At 38.7% G+C, this 24,156-nt stretch overlaps 1 long non-coding RNA gene across 1 annotated transcript; it reads right to left on the minus strand.

Moving 5' to 3' along the window:
* Positions 1-2,991: 2,991 nt before the first annotated feature.
* Positions 2,992-4,633, minus strand: LOC103416126 (uncharacterized). Its single transcript, XR_011584061.1, has 2 exons — positions 4,477-4,633; positions 2,992-3,497 (listed from the first exon to the last, which is right to left on the minus strand). It is a non-coding gene; the product is annotated as an uncharacterized lncRNA (long non-coding RNA).
* Positions 4,634-24,156: the final 19,523 nt, after the last annotated feature.

A 24,156-nucleotide genomic window follows, 5' to 3' on the forward strand; every position in this document is an offset into this window, starting at 1 on the left:
TTGCTAGGAATGTAAGAAGATTAGGACTGAGTTGTCTAAATCACCTCTTTATTGAATTCATGCCAACTAGTCTTCGTTACATAGGATGCTGAACGGCTGAAGCTTAATTAATACTTGTACAATGTGAGTTTACTTGTAATAAAACTTCATGTGATCAGCGTTCCATGGATGGCCAATGGTCTTGCCATCGGAGCTTCTAAGCTTGTAAAAGCCAGGGCGACTGATGCCAACAACTTCAAATGGTCCATCCCAGTTTGGACTAAGTGTTCATTCACTCGGGACTCTGTCGCAGAGTAATCTTTTCTTCAATACCCAGTCCCCCACATTGTAAGAACGAGGTTTGACCCTTGAGTCATAGTAGTTAGTGATGCGCTGCTTGTAGGCGACATTCCTCAAGTAAGTTGTTTATCATTTTCGCTTTGCACATAGTTCTGGACTCAGAACGTTGCTTGCTCAAGCTCAACTGGGATAACTAACTCTGTATCAAAGGCAAGTGAGAATGTGGTTTCTCCTGTTGATGTCCGATACGAAATGCGGTATGACCAAAGAACTTGGGGTACAAATTCTAGCCAACAACCTTTAGCTTTGTCCAAGCTGGTTTTCAAAGTTCGCTTGATTATTTTGTTGATGGCTTCGTCTTGTCTATTAGATTGGGGATGAGCTGGGGAGGCAAAACATAAGTTGATTTTGAACTTAGAGTAGAACATCCTAAATTTATTATTGTCGAACTGTCGCCCGTTGTCAGTGACTATCACATTGGGAATGCCGAATCTGCAAAGGATGTTCTTCCATACGAAGTCTTCTATTTTTGCCTCAGTAATGGTTGCCAAGGGTTCTACTTCAGCCCACTTTGTGATAGTCAACTGCAACGATAGCATAGCGGACCTTGCCCTTCCCTGCAAGCATTGGGCCGATCAAATCAAGTCCCTATTGGGCGAAGGGCCAATGGCTGATCATAGGAATGAGCGACTCGAGAGGGGAGTAAGGAATAGTTGCGTAACGTTGACACTTATCACATAAGTGAGATATTCTGATGGCATCTTGGTGGAGTGTTGGCCATAAATATCCTTGGCGAAAAGCCTTGTGTGCTAGGGATCGAGATCCAGCATGATCTCTGCAGACTCCTTCATGTATTTCCCAAAGGACAATTTTCGCCTCCGCGGGTGTAAGGTGATGAGTAGATTTTATATTATATATTTTACCCTAATCTTAGTATATTTTGGTTAATATATTGGAAGAATTTTGATACTTTGAATTGTATTTTTAATATAGGACTTCCGACTTCCTCTGGAGCAAAACAGGATCAAATGGACGAATTTTGGAGTAATTTCAGTTGGAGGACGTTCGTGAGTCACTTAGCTTGATCGTATCAAAATTTGGGATTTTTCCACCAAGCGGTTATTTTCTGGCGATGAAATAAAGAAGCAGTGCGCAGTGCTGGAAAATGACGTTTTTGGGCTTAAATTGCGTTTTTGGAGCCCAAGATGACCTCGGGTTCATGGCCTTCTGGAAAAGTGTTCAGAATATTCCAAACATTAAATCCAGCTATATTGGGCCAGTTTTGGAGCAGCTTATGGGCCAAAACGTGGCTGTTCAGATTTTAGACGAATTTTACTATTTTTATTTAGGGTTTTTATTAATTTTAGTTTGCTAGGGTTTGTGTGGTGGCTTAGCAAATATATTGCTTGGCCGTCTACAGTTTGAGGGTACGCTTTATTTTATGCAATATTGGAGAAAGAGAGAAGTGCTAGGGTTTTGAAGATTTTCTACTTGAAGGTGTTTTCAATCATTTTCTTAAGAGATATTTCTATGATTTCAATTATGAATATGCGGAACTAATTTCTATTGCTAGGGCGAAGCCTTGAGCCTTAGCATGAATATGTGATTTTTATTTAATTTCTTATGATTGATTGCATGCGTACTTTGAATTGTTAATCACCGGGATAAAAACTATCTAATTGTTTTAATGCCTGATCACCATTAGGATTTTTAGAAAAGTAATTTGATGCAATTTTGGTCGGAAGGTTCCCTGAAATTGACGCTGGCTTCTTGTGATTAATAATTGTAATTTCACTTAGGATGAATATCACGTCTTAAGGATTGCATGGTTTTTCAAAGGATTTTCATAAAGCATAATGAGTCTTTCATGTTCAGATTTGATCCGAACGTCCGGACGGGTTGCATGTTAGATATACGTTCTATGTTGGAGGTTCCAAGTAGAATATGAATTAGGAAAATCTAACCTTCAAAGTAGCATGTATGGATCATAAGTAATGGGTAAAAATTCATAGGATTGCTAGGTGATGGTGGAACCCTAGTGCTTTCTTAATTTGATTTTCTCATAACTGTTTTCTTCTCTCTAGTCCTAATATTGCAAATTTTTTATTTTAATTCATTAAATTCGTTTTTATTTTAATTAGGTTATCAAATCAATCACTTCAATTTCTACTCTACAATAATTAAATGGAATTTGATTTTTCGAATTATTTAATAATCCCTGTGGAGATGACCTTGCGAAATCCGTTTATACTACAATAACCTTGTGATTCTTGCAAGTAAAATAGGAGATTTAAGCCCGTTCACATGAGTAGTAAAAATTCCTATCAAGAAAATGGCGCCGTTGTCGGGAATTATTTAAAATAATTCCTACTAATCAGATTTTCAGTCAGTTATTGCTGTTTGTACATATAAAAAAAAAAATTAATTTTCGTTTTTATTTTATTTTTCTCAGATTACAGTAACTCTTAGTTAATTATTTTTGTATATATGTCTTTATTTAATTGCTGATTTTGTTTGGTAAGTTACAATTTGTTTCTTTTTGAGCAGTGCAACAATGGAATTTGCAGTTCCCCCTGAATTCAATCTAACACCCGGTGGACCACCTCTTTGGGTGTCATTAGCAGAAAAGGGTTATTATGGATTTAAGCCTACAGTTTGTGCTCTTTGCGACTCAAGGACCCATGATATTTTGCAATGTCCTGAGAGGAAATATTTTCCAGATTATGTCCAAGAGTATATATATATGAGAATCGATTCAAAATGGAACTGGAATAATCCCCATTCAGAGTTCTACACTCAAAGTTTGAAAGAGCATCTTGGGCAATAGTTCGAGCAGCTTAATGTACCACAAGAGCTTTCAGTAGAGGACAAGCTCGCTAAATTGTTGGAATTAACTGACTTATACATTGAAATAACCAATGAAGGATTTCAAATTCAAGCAGTAAACCGTGGGAGAAGCTATGATGATCAAGAGGTTGGTGCAGGAACTGAGGAGCTATCTGCCTGTTATTCATGCCCAAAGGAGGAAACAGCCCCTGATGACCTTGAAATTTCCATAGAATCTGCTCCTACAAAAGTCTGTGTGCCACTCATGCACTATCCCGAGACTCTAAGGCAACCCGCTAAGCAGCAAGAATGCATGAAAACTCTGACAAATCTAAATACAGGACAGCTGCTTACTGATCAGAAAATTTTAGCGGCGGTAACGGACAGTGCACCTGCACAGCCCATCAAATTCAAAGAAATGCCAGATAAGTCCTGCAAACAGGCAAAGATCTATATGGAAAAGAGGAAGCTTATTGACAGCCAAGTTCCTCGTAGAGAAATTCTGCCAGTGCAGAGGTTGTGGATGTCAAATACAAGGTTCAAGGCAGCTCGATGGAAACATAAACCTTATTTGATCACAAAGATTCATTCACATAGAAGTGCACTTATGAAGAATTCAACAACTGATAAACAACAACTCATTCCATACCTACTATTGCCGTATGATGCTATCAAGAAGTGGTTAACTTGAAGGGAACAAGTGACGTGATCTTCAATTCTTCCCTCTACGTCTAGCTATAGACGTTAACTAAAGCGCTAATTGGGAGGCAACCCAATTTTTCTAACTCTTTTCTTTTTATTTCGTTTATTTTATTTTCCTGTTTTTATTCCTAATTACAAAAATCACAAAAATAAAAAAATCAGAAAATTGAAGAAAAAAATTGCAGTTTTTAATTCTTGTTATTTTTCTTAACTTATCTAATTAGGTTTTTTATTGCAGGTTGCATTCAGAACTGATTCGGCCTAATCCCAACTAAGGGGGTGCAATCAACATTTATTCCCCCAGCACATTCATCATCAATACATCATAAATTCCTCTACATTCATGAGATTAGACAGTGCGGAGTGCAGAAACAAAGTTGAGGGATCTAAGTGGCACAGAGAATAAGACATGATGAATTTATAGATCTCTTCATGCATGACCAACAAGCCAATTCAACATACTGAGGCACTGAGACCATATACAAATTTTTATTCACAAATTCTTATCAAACATAGTTGCAAGGATATAGATGCATACCTTTTCAATGAGGATTTGTGAGTCTCGATTTTTCCATGGAAACACACATGCATTGGGCAATTTTCATTCATTTTTCCCTAATCTAAGCACTTGAGACAAAAAAATCGAAGGGAGATGGAGATAAAAACTACCTGTGAGTGTGTCAGACTAGAGCAGGATGCGATCTGCGGCTTCATCTGAGCAGGTTGTTGGTCTTGCTACTCGAGGTGCTGGATTTCCGAGACACGACAGTGTGTAGATAGCTGGGCTATTTATTGGTTGCAGCACGGATGCAACGCTTAGCGAGGATGAAGGAGCAGCTGCGGAAAGGAGGGAAAAATGTGGGGGAAAGAGATATTTTTCATTTTACAGAGAAATGGGGTCCGAGAGAACTAAAAAAAATAATGGGAGGAAGACAGACTTGCTGTGAAATGGAGAGAGAAAAGGCATTTTCAGATTTTCTAGAGAGCTAGTGGGCACGTAAGGTTGATCTTAACCATTCCATTCGAATCCTATGGAGCTCCCCTGCCTGATGCTTGACACGTGTGCGCCTCATCTGTTTTTTATGCTTCCCTATGACACGGTTTGAAGAGAGGGGGTGTTGAAATGACTCTGAAATGGAGTCGTTTGGCTCTAGACTAGGTGAAAAGAGAAGAGCCGTTCGGCTCGGTACTCAAGATTTGCAGGAATCCAATGTCTTCAATTAATGGTGCATGCTTTTACGTGGCTTTCCTGACTGATAATTTTTTTTTAAAAAATGCCAGCTGCATGCCATTCTCACGGGACTCCAAGCTGCACGCTTGCTGTACACATGGAATTGGCGTGTTGGCAGGTTCTCACTGCATGGGCTATGCGTGGCCTTTATTTGGCCACTCATTTATCAACCAGCACTTCCTTTTCAAAGCCCAGGTAGTCTTTTTCTTTTTCTTTGGTTTTGTTCCTCATTTTCCCTTTTATAATTCTTATATGTTAGTTTAAGTTTAATTCATTTTTGTCATTTTTCTTTTATTTTCCACACCTTGAGGACAAAGTGTGAAATAAGTTTGGGGGTGGGAAAATAACATTTTAGGTTTTTAATTTTTGTGTCGGTTAAAAGTTTTCATTCTTGTTAAGTTAATATCCATAGATTATTTTAAACGTTAGAACAAATAGACATGATGAAGATTAATCCCACAGTAGAGTTTTTTCTATTTATCGTTGCTTAGACACTAATTCATGAATTATACTTTGAACTTTGCACATCACACCAACATGGTTTGTGGGGAGTGAGATTGAAACACTTTCTTTTAGTCTTAGTTTATTTTTAATTTTTAATTTTTGTTTTAAGTAAAGTTAGTTATTATTGTGAATAAAGTAATAATTGTCTCACCCGAGGTTTTGCCTAGTAACCGGGCCAGTCCTGCCTAATCAGCAGTGATTCTCGCGTCAAACGGTAAAGTTTTGGCATGAGGCAGGGTGGTTAGTTGGTTTCGTAGCCTTTTTCAGCTCGGGTTAATAAGTCCTTAGGGGTGTTCTACACCTAGTGCCCTAAAGCCCTAATGGTTTGGGAGTCATTGACCTAAAGCTCGCTACATGGGTTGGATCGAAAGCTTAAGTGAACCGACATTGCACGACCACTACTGTTACTAAAAAAAAAATAATAATAATAATAAATAAATAAATAAATGTTATACATGAGAAAAAAAAATTGAAAAAGAAAATGAAAAAAAAGTTATATTTAAATTTAGTATGTGTGAAAGTGTGAAATAAAGAATGACGAGAGGTAAGGGTTTTAGTCGAGTCTCCTTAATTATGTTGGTTCACTTTACACCAAAGGAAGTTTGTGAATTCTTTTCTAATTAATTCTAAATGGTTTAGACTCTGTGGTGGGATTAGTTGGAACTTTTGAAAAGATGTTCTAGTTTTTAAAATTTGCTATGGATTGCAACTTTGAAGGTGAAAATTTTTGTCAATTAATTTTAGCTAGTTGTCTAGTTTGTTAAGTTTTTATTTTTGTTTGAGTCTTGTTTTGCTTGAGGACAAGCAAAAAGCTAAGTTTGGGGGTATTTGATGAGTAGATTTTATATTATATATTTTACCCTAATCTTAGTATATTTTGGTTAATATATTGGAAGAATTTTGATACTTTGAATTGTATTTTTAATATAGGACTTTTGACTTCCTCTGGAGCAAAACAGGATCAAATGGACGAATTTTGGAGTAATTCCAGTTGGAGGACGTTTGTGAGTCACTTAGCTTGATCGTATCAAAATTTGGGATTTTTCCACCAAGCGGTTATTTTCTGGCGATGAAATAAAGAAGCAGTGCGCAGTGTTGGAAAATGACGTTTTTGGGCTTAAATTGCGTTTTTGGAGCCCAAGATGACCTCGGGTTCATGGCCTTCTGGAAAAGTGTTCAGAATATTCCAAACATTAAATCCAGCTATATTGGGCCAGTTTTGGAGCAGCTTATGGGCCAAAACGTGGCTGTTCAGATTTTAGACGAATTTTACTATTTTTATTTAGGGTTTTTATTAATTTTAGTTTGCTAGGGTTTGTGTGGTGGCTTAGCAAATATATTGCTTGGCCGTCTACAGTTTGAGGGTACGCTTTATTTTATGCAATATTGGAGAAAGAGAGAAGTGCTAGGGTTTTGAAGATTTTCTACTTGAAGGTGTTTTCAATCATTTTCTTAAGAGATATTTCTATGATTTCAATTATGAATATGCGGAACTAATTTCTATTGCTAGGGCGAAGCCTTGAGCCTTAGCATGAATATGTGATTTTTATTTAATTTCTTATGATTGATTGCATGCGTACTTTGAATTGTTAATCACCGGGATAAAAACTATCTAATTGTTTTAATGCCTGATCACCATTAGGATTTTTAGAAAAGTAATTTGATGCAATTTTGGTCGGAAGGTTCCCTGAAATTGACGCTGGCTTCTTGTGATTAATAATTGTAATTTCACTTAGGATGAATATCACGTCTTAAGGATTGCATGGTTTTTCAAAGGATTTTCATAAAGCATAATGAGTCTTTCATGTTCAGATTTGATCCGAACGTCCGGACGGGTTGCATGTTAGATATACGTTCTATGTTGGAGGTTCCAAGTAGAATATGAATTAGGAAAATCTAACCTTCAAAGTAGCATGTATGGATCATAAGTAATGGGTAAAAATTCATAGGATTGCTAGGTGATGGTGGAACCCTAGTGCTTTCTTAATTTGATTTTCTCATAACTGTTTTCTTCTCTCTAGTCCTAATATTGCAAATTTTTTATTTTAATTCATTAAATTCGTTTTTATTTTAATTAGGTTATCAAATCAATCACTTCAATTTCTACTCTACAATAATTAAATGGAATCTGATTTTTCGAATTATTTAATAATCCCTGTGGAGATGACCTTGCGAAATCCGTTTATACTACAATAACCTTGTGATTCTTGCAAGTAAAATAGGAGATTTAAGCCCGTTCACATGAGTAGTAAAAATCCCTATTATAAGGCATCTTACGTATGGTAGGTTAAAATCCCGTTTGTAGAGTTGGTCATTAATGATCAAGTAACAGGTAACCTTGTATCGAATTTGCTTAGCTTGGACTTTATCACTTGGGAGGGTACCATGTGCAAGGAATTTATAAATCGGGGTAATCCAACTATCCCCCTGTTGTAAGTTGCACACTTCCGCGGCCATGGTGCTTGGTGCTACCAACAATTCGACCTGAATTTTTCTCCCAATTTTGTCTTCCACTGCTGAGGTGAGGCGAGCCAAAGCGTCCCCATGACTGTTTGCCACTCGAGAAATTTGGGTGATCTGGTAGTGGAAGTGCTTGAGCAACAATTGTGTTTGTGCCAGATATGCTGCCATGGAACTATCTTTAGCGTCAAAGTTGTTGGTGACCTGGTTAACCACCAAATGGGAGTCACTGAAGATATCAATTCGTTTAACCCCAAGGTGTTTGGCCAAACATAAGCCTGCTAGAAGGGCTTCATATTCGACCTCATTATTCGATGCCTTCAATTTGAAACGAATAGCATACTCCATTGCCACTTTGTCAGGGGTCATAAGAACTAGTCCTGCTCCACAACCATGTTGGTTGGACGAGCCATCAACATATAGACTCCATACTGGGGCTGTTGGTTCTATTTTCTGAGCTTCCAAGGGTAATGAAACCACTTCTTTAGGCGTAGAAACAATATCAACAGGATATGTGAAGTCGACGATGAAGTCTGCCACTGCTTGTCCCTTCTCAAGTGGCTTTGGTTGGTAGGAGATGTCAAACTCACCCAATGTTATTGCCCATTTGATCATTCTCCCCGAAGTGTCAGGAATTTGGAGTATCTATCGAAGATGATGATTGGTAAGCACGATGATGGAGTGTGCTTGTAAATAAGGGCGAAGTTTTCGAGCAGACATGACGAATGCTAGAGCCAATTTCTCAATGTTGGAGTATCGTGTCTCCGCATTTTGTAAGGCCTTACTAGCGTAGTAGACAGGCCGTTCGACATTACCATATTTTCGAATGAGAACGAAACTTACCGATACCGATAGATAGATAATGAGAGTGTCACCAACCTCAGGTTTAGAGAGCAGATGGGCTTTACTCATGTAGTCCTTGAGGTTCTTAAATGCCTCAGCATATTCATCAGTCCATGTAATGTACTTCTTACTTCCCTTAAGTGCTTTGAAGAAAGGAGCACACATGTTTGTGGCCTTAGAGATGAACCTAGTTAAGGCTGCCACCTTGCCAGTAAGGCTCTAGATGTTTTTTGAAGTTACTGGTTCCTTCATGTCGAGGATTACTTTGATCTTCTCGGGATTAGCCTCAATGCCTCGTTGGCTTATCATGAAGCCTAAGAACTTGCCAGAACCTACGCCGAAGGCACATTTGTTGGGGTTCAACCTCATTCGATACCTCTTCAGAATGGTGAAAGTTTCAGATAGGTTAATGATGTGTTGGTCAGCATGTTTGCTCGTGACTAGCATATTATCAACGTAAACTTCCATGCTTTTCCCAATCTGTTTGGCGAATATTGAATTGACTAGTCTCTGATAAGGCACTCCTGCATTCTTTAGGCCGAAGAGCATGACTTTATAGCAATATAGTCCCCTGTAAGTAGTGAAGGCTGTGTGTTCTTGGTCCAGAGGGTTCATAGGGATTTGGTTGTATCCTGAGTAAGCATCCATGAAGCTCATGAGTTCACACCCTACTGTAGAGTCTATAAGTCTGGCAATGAGAGGAAGAGAAAAGCTATTTTTCGAGCATCCTTTGTTTGGGTCGGTGTAGTCGACGCACATTCTCCACAAGACTTTTTGGAGGAGGAGACTTTCTTTGGTCAGATTTTTCTTAACAAGAACCACATTTGCTACCCATGTTAGGTAATTGACTTCGCGGACGAAGCCTATGCCTTTGAGTTTTTCAACTTCTACCTTTATTGCTTCGTATCGTTCAGCGTCATAAGATCTTCGCTTCTGTCTCACCGGCTTGGTCTTGGGGTCAATACTCAAGCGATGACATATGATATCAGGAAAGATGCATGTCATGTCCTCATATGACCAGGCGAAGACCTTAGTGTTCTCTTGCAAAAAAAGAGATCAATGCCAACCGAATGGGTGGTCACAAGGTGGTGCCAATCTTCACCATGCGATATGGATAATCTTTTGAGATAGAAACCTTCTCCAACTCTTCAGCGGGTTGTGTTTACTAGGTGAAAGAGTCGCCACCGTGAAGATCTAAGTTGGCTTCATCTGGGCTGGTCTTTATGACTTGGTCATGTATAGAAATGGTTTCCTTGGGCACAAGCAGGTGCTGTTGCTTGATCGAAGTGTTGTAACATGATCGTGTGCTAAGTTGATCTCCTCTGATGTAACCATTGTCATAGGGGGTTGGAAATTTCATCAACAACATATGTGTGGATACCATAGCCTTGAGATCATTGATGCCTGTGCGTCCGAAGATGACATTGTATATCATTGGGCAATCAACCACTAGGAAGTTAGTGGTAATGGTAGCTGTGTAAGGGCATGTACCAATGGTGAAAGGCAAGTGTATGCTCTATAAAGGTTGCACGATATCACCGAAGAAGCTTATCAGAGGAGAAATCGAGCGATCGAGCAAGTGTTCAACTACATTAAGTGCCCTGAAAGCTTCAGCAAACATGATATTGACCAAAGCCCACGTGTCTACCAGGATTCGTCGTACTTCAAAGTTAGCTATGTGAGCTTCCACGATCAGTGGGTCGTTGTGTGGGTAAATGATACCTCTTTCTTCCTCAGGATAGAAACATATCAGATCCCAGCTAGGCTTTTAATACTTGCCTCCCCTGATGTCTTCCACATGAAACACTTGGTGGCCAGGCCTTAAAGCTCGTTTGTTGTTTTTCATAGCCCTGTTGGAAGATTTAGATATGGGTATGCCGCCACTTATGGAATATATCACCTTCACCTGGCGTTGGTTACGGTTACCCCTTGGAGGGTGAAAGAGGAATTGATCAATTTTTCCTTCACGTGCCAAAACTTCAATATGATCACGAAGGGTGATACACTTCTCGCCGTCATGGCCATTGTGCTCGTGGTAGCATCAAAACGTGCATGTGTTCTTCGTGGGCTTGTAATCCGGGTGCCTTGGCTTTAGCTTCGATATCAGGTGTGTTATGTTGGGGTAAATGGCCACGCATGTGGCATTTAAAGGTGTGTATGCCTCATACCTTGGGGTAGGGCCTGTCCTGACACGTGCTTAACCCATTGTGTTGACTGCCTGAGGTCGGGGATTATCGTGGCGATACCCTTGGTTATTATGGTAGTGTCCCTTACTCCTTTTACTAAAATGAGACTGGTGAGGATGTAAATCTTTCCTTTTGCCCTGAGATTGATATGTCTGTTGACTTGGAAAAGTATTAAGTAAGGCAGGGGGAGGCACTGCTGCCGTTTGGAAGGTTGAGGTCTTCTTATTTGAGTGGGTCTGGCTTCCACTTCCCATTTGCTGATAGGGGATGGTTGTTGGGGGTTTCTCTTGGTATGTCTTTGCCTCGACGGAGGCATGGTTATAAGCATGTGTCATCACCTCAGAGTAAGTCTTCCAAGTGTTGGCATTGATCATGTACTTAAAGAAACAATCATGTAAGCCTACCTTGAAAGCTTTGAGGGCAGTCTTGTTGTCTGCCTCGGCACAACGGGAATACTCATGGCTGAAGCGGCCAGCATACATACGTAATGACTCGTCTAGCTTCTGGCGAATAGTGTACAAGTCATCCGCAGAGTGTAAGCGATCAGTCTGGAAAATGTGTTGAGAAACAAACAGTTTCCTCAATTCCTCAAATGAGTCTACCGTCTCAAGTGGAATACGGCAATACCAGTTTAGAGCTCCGCCAGAGAGGGTGGAGAGGAAGAGAAGACATCGTTCTTCGTCGGTGTGCATCCGGTATGCCATGGTGGACTCAAAGAGGTTAATGTGTTCAATCGGGTCCTCATTTCTAGTATAGAGTTGCAAGCCAAGCTTCTGCTTTGTCTTTGCTTAGATGGGGCTGTCAAGGATCCTCCTTGTAAGAGGGCCATGCCTAGGTTGGTTCCAATCAGGTATCTCAGCTTGTCGTTCGGCCTTCAACTTGTTTACTTCCTTAAAGAGTTGTATGACAAGAGGGTCTTGAGTGAAGTCATGTACTACTGAAGCTTTCTTTCGTAAATCTCCATCTCCTTTTGGAAGTAGGAAGGTTTGATCAAGATCATGTGATTTTTCCCTGGACTCGCCGTACTAACTTCCAAGGTATGTCCGTCGGAACATCTATGAGTCCCCTATACCTTCGTGTTTCTCTAGGACTTGTTGCCCAAATTGGTAGCTGGCCTAGGACATGGGAGGGGACCGAGTCTTTCAGAGACCCTTGGGTCATTGATCTTCGAGCTTACATGGATGGGATTGTCTCGACGTTGCTTTAGGAAGTCTCGACAGTCGCGAAAGACGACTTTCGATCCTTCCACTCCTTCTGTAAAGAGGTGTCTTCCTCCACTCCTCCTACTTCAGGTCGAAGCAGTTGGGTTAAGAGAAGTCTCATGTTGGTCGCCATTTCGATGAGTAGCTCGCTCCTCAACAGGAATACCCATGTTGAGGGCAAATGACCCTCCGTGTTGGGGGGCACCCAGTTGATGGTTGACTTCCATAAGGGTGATGAGCTCGTGTGTTTTAGTATATCTAGCCTCGTGGAGCATCTCAAAGACCTTCTCATACAGCTCTTGGAGGATCTTATTCTTCATCGTTATCTTGTTGTTCTGAGCCTCCAGCTCATCGACCTTAGCCTGAAGAGCAAACTTCTTTTGTTCCTTCTTTCGTTGCTTCGCACCAGGTGCAAGAGGGGTGTCATTCTGTGTGTTATGGCTTCCTTCGCTCCCCATGGTGGAAAGGGATGCCTGGTCAAAATAGAGTGTACGAATGGTGGAAACCAGCTTAACAAAGCTGAAAAGAGTGGGAATAAGTGTCTTTCCCACAGACGGCGCCAAATGTTGATGCACAAAATCAATGAGGACTTTGGTACAACAGAAAATGTTAAGTTTGTGACCTTCGCTAGATTGCGCTGGTCACTAGTGTGGATAAGTATGTAAATGGATAGAGACAGGGAAGCAAACACAAGATGTACGTGGTTCACCCAAATTGGCTACATCCACGGAGTAGAGGAGTTCTCATTAATCGTGAAGGGTTTACACAAGTACATAGGTTCAAGCTCTCCTTTAGTGAGTACTAGTGAATGATTTAGTACAAATGACATTAGGCAATATTGTGGGAGAATGATCTCCTTTTATAGAAGAGAGTTTCTAGCTTTGTTCTGACATTGACACGTGTCGTGTTGTGATTGGCTTACAATGTTAACACGTGTCGCGCTATGATTGGCTTCTGATGTCGACACGTGTCGCACTGTGATTGGCCTCCTGGTTGGAGGGAAACTCTTCTGGTTCCTTGACGGTATAACGTTGACCAATGCTTGGTAGTTTCGGGATTGGTCAAGTATGGTTCAAACAATATGTATTCTAAAAATAATTACTACCTTAAATAAATTGATATTATATTCCATTCACTTAATACACTAAATAATTAATACCTTAAATAAATTATATTATATTTCATTCAATTAATACCTTAAATAAATTGGTACTATATTCCATTCAAATAATACCTTAAATAAATTGATATTATACTCCATTCAATTATTTAAATAACCAAACATGAATTAAAACATAATTAAGTCCAAATACATAACTTATAAAAAGTACCTTAAATTTAAATATTGTCATACAAAACATAAATTTAAAACTACTATTTCGATGGTCCTCTATTCCCTGGACTTCATAACGCCACCTATTGTAACCTCCCTCCAACGCATCCTCCATCAACTTCATCAACTGTTCGTTCGTGTCATCATCAAGAGTATACTTACACTGTTACACATATATGCAAATAATTAATTCTAACATATAACAAAAAATTTCACAAAATTAATTATTGATCCATCAACAGTATACTTACTAATAATTCATCCATCACCGCCTTCTTCGCATTCTCCGGCACATCTTTCCAAGAATGTCACTCAACAGTAGGACAATTGTTCCCCATAGCTACAGCAATCGCATGCGCGAACTGAAAATGCTGCCTCAAATCATTCGGGTCAGCGTCGGTCACGCTATGATCATTGTTTTTATCCTCCATCTCAGAATGAACAGAATTGTGAAGAATAAGGAGAGCAGAATTGTGAAGAAGAAGGAGAGAAGAAGCACATATTTATTGGAAGGCTAGGGCCTTTGTGCGACGAAGGCTTTGTCGCACAATGACCTCACTAAATACATTGCAGATTCTGTTGATTCACATGCACTAAATGCTCCGACTGAAAACTGATTGTAACTTGCGCGACGAAACCTTTGCCGCGCAAGTGTTCCTCGGTTTCCCAAGTGTTGAATGTTCTATCCTAGAAAATGAACAAGCTTTGTGCGACGAAGACTTTGTCGAGGAAAGATACAGCAAGAAAATCTTCGTTGCGCGTTAGTTTTCAAGCCTTCTTGTTGGCTTTGCGCGACGAACATGTTTTTTTCGTCGTGCAAAAGGTTTTTGCGCGACCAAGTTCTCTGACATGCAACGTTCACTACCCTTGCACAATGAAGGTATGTTCATCGTTGCGCGAGGAGTCATTGTGTGACGGAATTTGCTTTGTGGCGCAAGTAGTTTTTCCTACTAGTGTTGGTTGGGAGAAAAAACTGCATCAATCTGACAATCATTATCATACAAGAGCATCGTCACAGCAGTACATGTGCTAATACTTGAACTATGATTTATGTTTTCTAAAATGCTGTCCCTAACATACCAATATATAATATATAATACTGAGAAAATGGAAATAAAATCATTTTTCCTTTCTATTTCTAGAATTAATCTTTTAATTCCTATTTTCCACAAATCATAGAAATGTTACAGAATAATAACTTTTCATTTCGATGAATTAAAATACATTTTATATCTTATTAGAGCGGTTACACTTGAAAATATGTATCTCCTTCTTAAAAACGCATCACTTACCAATACTATCATTGGCCTCATTACTTCTCTAACGGTTAGAATTACAGATAAATATGTAAATAAATCCTCAAATAAATATGTAAATAAATTTTCATCACAAAGATTCCGATCTGATTCAATGTACAATAGGCTTGCAGTGTATATAAACAGACATTCTCCAAGTATCATTCGATCATTCGTTACACAAGACTAGAGCAAACGAAGAACAACATCTTTGAAAGAATGGCTTCCATCAACTTTGTAGGTCTAGCAAGACTCCTTGTCGTGGGACTTTTCTGCACTGCTTTGATTCTTCTGATGAGTTCAGGTATTTTATCCTTTGTTTGAATTGTGTACTTGCCATAATAAATATGTTCTAGTGATGGCATATAAATAAACTTTGCAATACAAATTCTACATGTACCACATTTACTTATCACATAATAGTAATGCTGTGTAAATAATATATATTTCGTATTTGCAGGATATGAGTCTGCACAATTATATCCACACTATTCTATATGGGGACCATGCGCAACCTATAAAGATTGCAATGCGATGTGCATCAATACTGTTGGCCGAAAACAGGGTGGATTTTGTGGCATTGATCCTTCAGATAAGCACTGCGATTGTATATGCAGAGATGACGGACCGCCGACAGAGATCCCACTACCAGCACCTTGTAAACCCTAATGTCTATATAAAACTCACAACTTTTTGTTGAGTTATTCTAAATAAAACTCACGACTTTCTGTTGAGTTAGCTTCAATAAAATATTCGCAATTGATTGTCGTTGCATCTTTTATTTATGAAAGTTATATAAAATGGGTATATTGTTTTTTATTTTTTTTTGCATCATTATTGTCTGGAATGGTAGGAATACAATTTCTTTTGGAATAAAATACAGAAATCTATCAACGGAACGTTGATGCATGAGGGCGTTTTGCTACGTTGACTCACAGCCACAATACTGACTATGAGCAAACGGACCAAAATGTCCCGTCTTGAAGAAAATTTACTGATTGTAGTGATTCTTAGTCTGACTCGTCATTCCCTCTATATTTCACTGAAACATAAAGCTATTGACTGTAGTGACTCTCAGCTGCCGGCGTGCACCAAAAATCCTTGTCTCAGAGAAAAACCGGATGACGGTACAGTTGGAAATCCTCAATTATAATTGCTTACACAACACCCACCCCTCTAAAGTCTCAAGTCCATTGTTTGTATCATGTATAGAACTTCCCAGCTTTTTGTAGCTGAAACTAGCAATTGAATTAATATTTGCTATTTTGTGTTTCTTGACAGAAAAGTTGTTATTATATGGAGGGTCAACTTTTTAGTTCAATCATTCTCAATCAACTATTTGGTTAATAATCCATACGTTGCATAAAATGTTTAATTAGACCGTGCTCATGAATTTGCTTTAACATGTTGGAGAAATAATAGGTCTCCTTAAGTGTAGGATTTGTCAATCGAAGATGACATCTTGTGTAGCAGTTTATGCAAAAATTCAACCCTTGTAAGACCTAGTTTGGGAGTGAGGTGCTTAAAAAAAAAGCACTCATCAAAAAAAGCTGTGAGGGTTTTAGGTGTTTGGTAAACTGAAAAAAAAGGGCTTATTTTGGAAGCTGCTGTGAGAATAAGCTGAAATCAAAGGAAAAAGCTGAAGCTGCTATTTGCAGCTTTGGAAAACTGGCTTTTTTTCAAAGCACACGGAGCTACAGTGCTTCTTTAATGAAAAGACCCACTATTAGACTGCTTTTTTTTCCAAAAGCACTTTTACAAAAAAATTTACCAAACACTCTGCTGATTTATTTCACAGCCGCTTATTCTCACAGCACAGCCGCTTATTCTCACATCAGCTTTTTTTCAAAGCACAGCAATACCAAACCAGCCTTAAGTCTACCTTCGCAATACTCAATTGCGTCTGACGAAATACGAAACAATTCCTGCAACATAAAATCATGAAATGGCATCTGACCACATTCAGTGTTCAACACTATCGTCATATTGTTTGTGCTAAGAACTACAATGATTGTTTTCCTACTTTCATTATAGCAACAAATTTATCAATTAATCCAATGTAATCTATTTATTTCTAATTTCACATGGTTTCCCATTATTACTAATGAGACAGATGCATAATGAACTAACGAACAAACAAATTACAAATTAGAAATATTATCGAAAATAAAGAAACATTACAAATTCATCGAGATGACTATATAACCTAAAGAGACTACGTTGTGACTGATTTATTTTTCATACTAACTTACAACCTATATTTATAGCGACATAAACCTAAAAACCCTACAAAAAACAACCTAATACAAAATCAAATCTCTAATTAATTCCCTAAACAAACTAATAAATCCCCCTCCCCCCGGGTCAAACTCATGGTGGTATACGACATGAGTTTGCCAAGCAGATGTTGGCCCCGTTAAGCAAACAATCATGCAGGTAGGCTCCGACAAGCGGACAGATAGGTAGACAAATGGCAGATGAATATAACAGAACATCAAATATCTTCAACAACAATCACTTGAGTGGTCACTGGTCCGAACACCCGAGCAATCATTGTGGGCCTAAAACAACAAACTCATTGTGGGCCTAAAACAAAACCATATTTTCTTTTTCTTTTTTTCTTCTTTTTTTTTATTTGCCTTTTTGGGGTGGGGTTTTGTACTTTCAACTGAGGTGTCTAGACAGTGAAGAAAGTTGAGGATCCATCATAAAACCAATTGGTAATATGAGGAGTAGCCAACTATTTATAAGCTTATGCAAGGTCCCTTCTCTCATCAATGTCAGATTTATTCTCAACACGTCTCCTCGCGTGTGACGAATTTTCAAGCCAAAAATGTAGACAACACAAATCGATTGATGTGGAGCACATGTGGCTGTTGGACTTCACACGCGGGACAACCTGTTCTGATATCATGAAGTGGTTCCTATTGATGTTTATTTAAAACTGACGAAGGCCAGTCTAAGTTCAAAACTTGGCCAGCATAAAATAACTTCATCTAAGTATCGTACTAGAGGTATCAAACGGACGAGCCGACACGAGCACGAGAATTGAACTAGCCAGATCTGAATATGAATAGTAGTATTGTTTTGAAACCTTCGTTCTTGAAGGGCACAGTTTTAGGTTTAGCTTGGCTTAAGCGAGTTAGAATTGATCTTGGTTGATAGTTTTAGTTTGGGATGTCAATTGACTATTCATGTATATAAAATGTCAATAGGTAGTTCGACATGATGGGTTTTCAACTAAACAGAAGATTGGATATGTTTTTCGATTGTATACGTAGTTGAATGTTCTGACAAATTGTTTTCCTGCACTTTTCTCTCGCTCTTTAGATAAGAAGGCCTCTAGCTCTGAAGAAAAGGAAGCACCTTCAACCATAAACTAAAGGGGTGGACTAGAAGAAATGGGTCAGTATTGCTTCTTTTGTATCTATTGTTTGTCAACATATGTTGTTTGAATACTGTTTTGTTTTCTGAAAAACTCTATATTTCTCGTCTTACTAGCATTAACATCAACGAGGCTCTGCGCATGCAATTGTAATTAAGTCCAGAAGCAACTGCATGAGCAGCTTGAGGTTAAATTGTGATTAATAGCTCCACATGAACTAGACTCATGGTTCCTAGTTTGTTTTTCTTTTTCTTTCTTTTTTTTTTTCATTTGGCTGCATTTTCGGTTTCATGGTAGTTCAAATTTTGAGTCATTTAAGAAAATAGAATCTTGTATCGATACAAAAGTGCAAAGGGCCAATCAGCTATATGCATATAGAGGATCGCTCGAAATACTTGCAGGAGATCTTGGGGGAACAACCGTTAGCCGGCAGTGCCTTACTTCCTCCACAAACCTTGTCATCTCTAAGTACTAATTACAGTCATGAGTCTTATACAAGAGTCTTCTTCATGAGCCGGTGGTCCGTAAAGAAAGTTGAGGTTCCATTATAAAACCAATTGGTAATATAGGGAATACTAGCCCAACTACTTGAAAGCACATATATGCAAGGTCCTCCTCTCGTCAATGTGGGATTTACTCTCAACACGTTTTCTCACGTGTGGCGAATTTTCAAGCCTAACATGTGGGCAAGTCGGGTGACATAGAGCACATGTGGTCATTGATCTATTCTGATACCATGAAGAAAGTTGAGGATCCATCATAAAACCAATTGAGAATATGGCGACTAACCCAACTACTTTATAAACACATGTTTTTCCATTAAAGAGTAAAACGTTGTCCAGCTATAACTCATGATGCCCTATATATATGCATTGGTCCGTCCCATACGCCTCTCCCTCAAATTGTCCCTAACATGCCAATAATATAATAATGAGAAAATGGGAATAAAATCAATTTTCATTTCTATTTCAAGAATTAATATTTTTAATTCCTATTTTCCACACGGAAAGAGATCATCTTTAGATCTCTCCCTCCAAAGCCCAAGGATCAAGTAATCCGTGCTTTAAAAATTTGATCTAACAGCTAAAAACAGATAAATTAGTAAAAAAAAAATTAAAAGCTATAATAATTTTTTGCTGTTGGATCAAATTTCAAATATCCGAATCACTTGATCTCTGAGCTTTAGAAGGAGAGATCCAGAGAGGATCTCTTTCCTTTCCACACTTCATAGAAATGATGCAGAATAATGACTCTTTTCCTATTTTCTATAACTATTATCACAACAAAATTATCAATTAGTAGAGTTTCTTTATATTCCCTAACCCTTTAAAAATGCCACATTGAAAATATGTATTGATCCGTCCCATACGCCTCTCCCTCAAATTGTCCCTAAAATGCCAATAATATAATACTGAGAAAATGGAAATAAAATCATTTTTCCTTTCTATTTCTAGAATTAATCTTTTAATTCCTATTTTCCACAAATCATAGAAATGTTACAGAATAGTAACTTTTCATTTCGATGAACTAAAATACATTTTATTTCTTATTAGAGTGGTTGCACTTGAAAATATGTATCTCCTACTCAAACAAGCATTACTTACCACTACTATCATTGACCTCATTACTTCTCTAACGGTTAAATACAGAATTACAAATAAATCACATTGAAATCCTCAAATAAATATGTAAATAAATAACATCTTTATTTAGTGGAAACCACCAAATAATTGGTCCGATATGATTCAATGTACAATAGGCTTGCAGTGTGTATAAATATATATTCTCCAATTATCATTTGGTCATTCGTCACACAAGACTAGATCAAACGAAGAACAACATCCTTGAAAGAATGGCTTCCATCAACTTTGTAGGTATGACAAGACTTCTTTTCGTTGGGCTTTTCTGCACTGCTTTGATTCTTCTGATGAGTTCAGGTATTTAGTCCTTTGTTTGAATTGTGCTTGCCATGATATGATAAGTTTGTTCTATTGATGGCATATAAACAACGCAACATTAATTCTTTATTTCTTTATGTATCACATAATAGTATTTTTCGCATAAATAATATATATTTCGTATTTGCAGGCTATGAATCTGCACAATGTCCACGTTATTCTAAATGGGGGCCATGAGCAACCTATAAGGATTGCAATGCGATGTGCATCAATACTGTAGGTCGCAAACAGGGTGGATTTTGTGGAATTGATCCTGCAGACAAGCAGTGCGATTGAATGATGCGAACAATTACATTCAAACCCTTATATGATATATCTATTATCTAGCTGGCATATTGTATATCTTTTCCCAATAGTACGTTGCAGAGCACCAAATCATTGGGGTTTCCATTTCATTCTACTATGGGCTGGTTTGGTATTGTTGTGCTTTGAAAAAAAGCTGCTGTAAGAATAAGCGGCTGTGAAAAAAATCAGTAGAGTGTTTGGTAAACTTTTTTGTAAAAGTGCTTTTGAAAAAAAAAGCAGTCTGATAATGGGTATTTTCATTAAAGGAGCACTGTAGCTCCGTGTGCTTTGGAAAAAAGCCAGTTTTCCAAAACTACAAATAGCAGCTTCAGCTTTTTCCTTTGATTTCAGCTTATTCTCACAACAGCTTCCAAAATAAGCCTTTTTTTTCAGTTTACCAAACACCTAAAACCCTCACAACTTTTTTCATGGGTGCTTTTTTTTAAGCACCTCACTCCCAAACCACCCCTATATCTTTGCAAGGTTGCGCCTCTTTGATGACTACGAGAAATATGACAACACTTTTATCTTTGATTTCCTCATTACATTTACTTCTAGCTTAATTTTCTTGAAAAGATCATACCAATTTGGCACCAGAGCCAGGTTTATGGCAAGAAAAAACCAAGCTCCACCGGTGGAATCGAGTTCTGCGGCGGTAGCCATGGACACCCAAACAAAACATCTCACCACCCAACTCTATGCGATGCAAGAGACAGTAGCGATGCTGTCCACACACCGGGATGAGTTTCAGACCTACATGGCGGAGTTGCAACGATCTATCACGGTGTTGACAAATCAGCAGGCCCAATTTCAGGCAACTCCGCAAAACCAACAATCTGACCTCCGACGAACGATGTTGGAGGAGATTCATCAGATTCAAGTCAAAACGAGGCCTCTGTCGACTAAGAGAACGTCATTGGTCCTGACTTTTAGATTGATTTCTTTGCCACCTCCGTTCACAATGTTGGGAGCGACAGTTATCCCACCACAGAGTCCTATTTTTGCAAATCCCATCTTAGGTTACGTCACAAATTTTTCACCTTCTTCCTGTCAATTGCCGCTACACCCCCAGCGGGACCGACTCCAACCTGCAGAGCATCTCCGTCTACCACTAGATATAGCCCTAATCACACATCCATTCCAAATTCCATACCATACCCCTCACCATACTTAAACGCCACCCTTCCTCCATACCGTCATCAACATTACCAAACTTCCAATTTGATTCCCATGCTAGCCCATATGGTAACCATATGTTCCAATTAGAACCAACACCCCTAGGATTACACAGTTGGATGAAACCCATGAAGTTGGATTTGCCTAAATTTTCTGGTGATGATCCGTTGAGCTGGCTTGCCATAGCTGGGAGATTCTTGACCTATCATGAGGTTCCACAGCATATGAAGGTGGCAGTGGTAGCAATGCACCTAACCGGAGATGCCGCCTTGTGGATGAGCTCTTTTGAATCACGGTTCCAAAGCAACGATTGGGGAAAATTTGAAGAGGAATTGCTCAAGCAATTTGGCTCAGGCAATCATGCGAGTTTCACGGCTCGGTTATCTCACATTCAACAAAATGGATCTCTCAAAGATTATATGACATGGTTTACTCACTTGTCTTGCCGGGTACCTGATTGGACAGATGACCAACTTAAGGGTGTGTTCATTGGTAGGCTGAAGGAAGAACTAAAACATGATGTGTTGGCTCAATTTCCCCATTCACTATCTCAAGCCATGGAATTAGCTCAAATTTACAATGTGAAGACCCAAAATATTCGAACCCTTAATCGTTCCATTAAGCCAGCTCCATCTAATCCCCAGACCTTCAAAAATCGTAAATTTAGCCCATCCACAAGATTCACAAGTTCCTCTTACAAACCCAACAATTCTTCACAGAATTCATCTCTCCCCACCAAGAAACTTACTCAATCAGAATACCAAGAAAAAAGGAGAAAGAACAAGTGTTTTTTTTTTTGTCCAGAAACTTATGCCCTTGATCATAAGTGTGCAAGGTCTCAATCCCAAATACTGATGATTGTGGCTACTCTGGATAGTGGTGAAATTGAAGTCGCACAAGAAGAATTAAAAGATGATGATGATACTTGTGATTTAACAAATACGGAAGAACATGTTTCGATGTATGCCCTCACCAGATTCATGTGCCCACGAACGATAAGACTTGAGGGTAAGATTGGGAATCAGGTTATTCAAGTATTCATTGATTATGGGGCAACTCATAATTTTTTAAATCCGGTTGTGGCAAAGAAAGAGGGACCGAGAATCAATTCTGCCATTAACAAGTACATTATTGTCGCCAATGATGCAACTCTTACAACTAAGGGCCTAGCACATGATGTAATGGTGGAAATGCAAGGCTATACTTTAAAAAAAGATTTTCTGTTGTTAGCAGTTTCAGGCTGTAACTTGGTTCTATAAGCAGAGTGGCTATAATCTCTTGGCATGATAGGTTGGCATTTCCTAAATAAGACCATGGATTTTGATGTTGATGGAGTACATTATCATCTACAGGGACAAATTTCCTTTGATGCCTCTGTAGTTAATTCATCTGTGATGATGAAACTCCTCAACCAAGACAAAATGGGGGTCATTGCTCAGTTGGTATTAGTCCCAGATGTTAAGCCACCTACACCTTCAGTCTCACCTAAAATTAGAGAACTCATTAATCAGTTCAAAGACTTGTTTGAAGCATTAACATGCCTCCCTCTAGAACAGACGTTCGACCATCGGATTCCCTTGATCCCTGGCACTTCCCCGATAAATGTGCACCCATACAGGTATCTGCACTTTCAGAAAATTGAAATTGACAATATTATTAAGGAAATGTTGGATGCAGATATAATTCAAGCTAGCAATAGTCCATACTCTTCCCCAATTCTTTTTGGTTAAGAAGAAAGATGGCTCTTGGCGTCTCTGCATTGATTTTCAAGTATTGAATGCTGCAACTGTATCCAATTCCAGTAATAGATGAATTGTTGGACGAGTTACACGGTTTAACTATCTTCTCAAAACTGGATTTACGATCTAGTTACCACCAAATCAGAATGAATGCGGAACACATTTCGTACTCATGAAGGGCATTACGAGTTTTTCGTGATGCCGTTTGGGCTTACCAACGCCCCATCAACTTTTCAGTCACTGATGAATGATATTTTTCGTCCACTGTTGCCCACATCTGTTCTAGTTTTCTTTGACGATATCCTAATTTATAGTGCCAACATGTCAGATCATCTTCGACATCTTTCCAAGGTTTTCTCTTTGCTGCACACTCATTCATTGAAACTGAAAATGTCGAAGTGTTCCTTTGGGCAAAGTAGTGTGGAATATTTAGGTCACATCATTTCTGCAAGTGGATTTGCAGTTGATCCACAAAAAATACAAACTATTCACAATTGGAGTAAACCCCAGAATGTGAAGGGCCTGAGAGGTTTTTTAGGTTTGGCCGGATATTATCACAAGTTTGTAAGGGATTTTGAAAAAAATTGCTCGCCCACTTACTAATACGTTGAAACTTGACAACTTCAAATGGACTTTAGACTCTGAAGCAGCATTTGAGCATCTTAAGCTAGCCTTTGGTTCCACTCCAGTGCTAGCTTTACCAAATTTTAACAAGTAGTTTACGGTGGAATATGAAGCTTTGGGCGTTGGAA

Source organism: Malus domestica, chromosome 09, assembly GCF_042453785.1.
Source record: "Malus domestica chromosome 09, GDT2T_hap1".
Classification (NCBI taxonomy): Eukaryota; Viridiplantae; Streptophyta; class Magnoliopsida; order Rosales; family Rosaceae; genus Malus; species Malus domestica.